General features: G+C 44.8%; 1 pseudogene across 1 annotated transcript; it reads right to left on the reverse strand.

The window, feature by feature from the left end:
* Positions 1 to 2,761: 2,761 nt before the first annotated feature.
* LOC308256103 (chromobox protein homolog 5-like) lies at positions 2,762 to 3,336 on the reverse strand (annotated as a pseudogene). The gene has a single exon. The product of its transcript is annotated as a chromobox protein homolog 5-like (transcript).

A 3,336-nucleotide genomic window follows, 5' to 3' on the forward strand; every position in this document is an offset into this window, starting at 1 on the left:
TGCTGAAATCCAGGAGGATTCTATGGGGATGGGGAGCCATTGCCCTGGTTTCGGTCACCCCAAGTTTGCTACTCGGAGAGCAGTAGGCAGTGGCAGCTCAACCTGGGCTTACCTCCAAATCCTACTCAGGTGACTCGATTGCAGGCCTCGATTAGGGCTCCCTCCCTTATGGACCCTCCTGAGCCAGCAAAGGAGGATGACGGATCAGGATCCTCTCCTTCTCCATTGCTGACCCTCCATCCCACACCAGCCAATCTTCTCTAGGTAACATTCCACAATTTCTCTCACCTCGAGTCTTCTGCCCACTCTCTCTCATTGACTTTTCAAAAGTCTCTTGTCTCAAAAGTCCTGGTGTAGGCCAGAAGACTCCTCAGTCATTTGGCTTTTGGTCCTTCTGGATTGGGGGCGCCAAGTCCAGAGGGTCACCTCTCATTTCTCATAGTGATTTGTTTAGCTGTGGGGACGCCTGCCCTAAACAGTCACCTTTGGATTTGTGGTCTGTCACTCACTCTTCCTCTCTTGTGGGCTACGCCACACTCCCTTTGCACACTCACAGGGGAGATCATGCCCAACCACTCATTTTATTTTGTAACACTGTTTGGCCACAATATAAACTAGATGATAAGTCTCAATGGCCTAAAAATGGCACTTTTAATTTTGACGCTTTGCACAATTTAGATAATTGCTATCACTGCAATGAAAAATAGTCAGAGATTCCCAACGTCCTGGCCTTTTTCACCCTTCAGTCCCAATCCTCTCTCTCAGTCCTGCTCTACCCATCAGATCTTTCTCCTTCACACAAAACATCATATTCCTAACACTTCTGATTCTAAATCTACTTTTGACTCATCAGACCACTGACCTCCATCCCCTTACACATCCCTTCCCTCACCTGCAGTAGATTCCCAAAACCCAGACCCTCCTCACCAGCAACCACCTTCTCCCCCAGACCCTGAGAGCTCAAATCCCAAGAACTCGAGCTCCATTACAGCCTTTTCCCACATCACACTTGCTTTCAGGCCACCCTAAGACTGCCTTCCTCAACAGCTGCTTCTATTCCTATACCCATTCTACCCTGAGGGAGGGAGCAGGAAAGGAGGGTATTGTCTGGGTACACATCCCATTTTCCATGTCTGACCTCGCACAGATTGAGAGGCATCTCAGGTCTCTTTCCAGCGACCCCACCACCTTTACTAAAGAATTTAAGTACCTGACACAGTCCTATGACCTGACCTGGCACGACATCTAAGTCATCCTGTCGTCCTCTCTCACCCCAGAGGGAAGGAGCACATCTGACTAGCAGCTCAGGACAATGCCATGCCCTCCATAGACAGGACTCAGTGGCCAATGCTGTTGGCGCTAACGCGGTCCTCAGGACTGACCCAAGTTGAAGCTATCAGGTCAATTCTCCAGAGCGCTGGCTCTGTAGCCTGTCTCATTGTCGGACTCAAAAAGGCAGCCCATAAGGCGGTCAATTATGACCAACTTAATGAAATCACTCAAGGCCCTGATGAAAACCCAGCTCTCCTCCTCTCCCACTGCACGGAGGCCTTACACAAATTTACCACCTTAGAACCCACCTCACCAGAGGGAGCCTTTCTTCTGAACATCTATTTTATATCCCAATTAGCCCCCGACATACACCATAAACTTCAAAAAGTAGAAACAGGTCCACAAATGCCTCAAAAAGAAACCAGCTTTTCTAGGCTGCGAAAGAAGTTGGAGAAGTAAAAAAAAAAAAAAAAAGAAAGAAAAAAAGAGTTAAAGCCTCTACTGGAAGACCCACATAGTGTAGCTGGCCAATTAGATCAATTTCTAGGCCCACAAGTATATATGTGGACCGAATTAACGTCCATTTTGGGAATCCTGTTCTCAGGACAAGAGAGAGCAGTGATTTGAGTCAGCTATGGCTATCTGGGAAAGGGAGCTCGTGGCTGGCCCTGGTGTGCTTCCAGCAGATGTAAAATTTCCAAACCCAGGAGCCTCAGTGGGAACTTAACAACATGGACCATAGAGGGCACCTGAGAGACCTTAGGGAGCTAATCATTAAAGGAATTAGGAAAGCAGTTCCCAGTCTCAGAACCTAAATAAAGTCTTTAATATTCAACAAGGCAAAGAAGGGTCTTCCGAGTTTACCAAGACTAAAAGATCAAATGAGAAAGTACTCTGGGCCAGACCCTGAGGACCTGTTGGGCCAAGAAATATTGTAAATTACATTTTGTCACCAATAGTTGGCCTGACATCTCAAGAAAGTGGCCTAGGGAAGGACTGGCCTGGAGGGCCAGAAACAGAAGCGGCAGCACTAACCTTAGATGATATGTTTCTAAGGAAGAATGTAGCAGTTTATACATAATTTTCCAAAGTCTTTGGTAACTTAAAACTTTGGAGTTTGCTGAATTAAATAATAAAATTTATTAAATATCTAGGTATTTTAAAATGAATTTTTTTTTGTGATTAAAAAGTTAAAATTCATCTTGAGGTCACAGGAGAGCAGAAAAAAGAGATCCGGGCAAAGGAAAAAATTGTGGGAATTTTACACACAGTATGCAAATGCCTGGTCTTCACAGAGAGACACTAATCATGAATCAGACCATCCGTTATGTTACAAGAAAACCAATACCAACATTTCTCCTGTGGAGCACAGTGATAAGCACATTTTTGCATGAATGTGTTTAGGATAGAAGGGGGTAGGTAGGAGGGAGAGGAGGCAGGGAGGTGAATGTATTATGTACAAAGAGAAATGACAGAGACCACCCCTTCTTTAGCTCTTTGCTGTTTCTTTTTCTTTGTTTTCCGCATCCTCAGGATATGCATGCCACGTCAGTCTCTCTTCATAAAATGCTATCACAATCTGTGGACATTTTACATTAGCTTCTTTTGCAAGAACCAGGTCTGCTTCATCTGTGTCTTTCCATTTCATTAGGAACATTAAATCGCCACAGGAATCTGTCACCCCAATGATCTTTTCTGGATCCAGTCCTCTCTCAAAGCCCCGAGCAATATCATTGCTTTGTTCTCTCTTTTTTTTGGATTTGATATCATCAGTACTGTTTGACAAACTGGATTTCCTCTTGTTAGTTTCTGACTTCTCCCTGGGTTTGTTATTTTCACCCTCCTTCATCTTCTTATACTTTTTCATAAACTCAAAATTAGCTCAGGGCAATCCAAATTTTTCTCAGGTTCCCAAGTATTGTGCTCCTCAGAAAAGCCTTTCCACTTCAGTAGATATTCCACTTGCCCCTTAACCACACGCCTATCTAGCACCTTCTCCACGATGTATTCCTCCTCATCCTCTGAAGAACAACTGTCAGCTGTTCACTTGGTTTTCTTTCCCAT

Source organism: Plecotus auritus (genome assembly GCF_963455305.1).
Source record: "Plecotus auritus genome assembly, chromosome: 8".
In the NCBI taxonomy this organism is placed as follows: Eukaryota; Metazoa; Chordata; class Mammalia; order Chiroptera; family Vespertilionidae; genus Plecotus; species Plecotus auritus.